We start from the raw sequence: 224 nt of genomic DNA, 5'->3' as shown, positions 1-224 counted from the left end.
CCATCAAGTTACACATAGCTGACCAAGACATTGATAAATCAATTGAGCAATCTGTTATCAAACTCAAAATAAGAATTTCTACTGAGCCAATCGATTTCCAAATCGATTTCCTGAAGGTTTTTAGTGAAATCTGCACTCTAGGCTTAAATCAATCGATTGGGCAATCGATTGAATGAATAGTTGAGCCCCTGACTTAATGCCAATCGATTTCCAAATCGATTTTG

The sequence above is a fragment of the Cicer arietinum genome, chromosome 1 (assembly GCF_000331145.2).
Source record: "Cicer arietinum cultivar CDC Frontier isolate Library 1 chromosome 1, Cicar.CDCFrontier_v2.0, whole genome shotgun sequence".
Lineage (NCBI taxonomy): Eukaryota > Viridiplantae > Streptophyta > Magnoliopsida > Fabales > Fabaceae > Cicer > Cicer arietinum.
Note: the sequence above shows the minus strand (reverse complement) of the source record.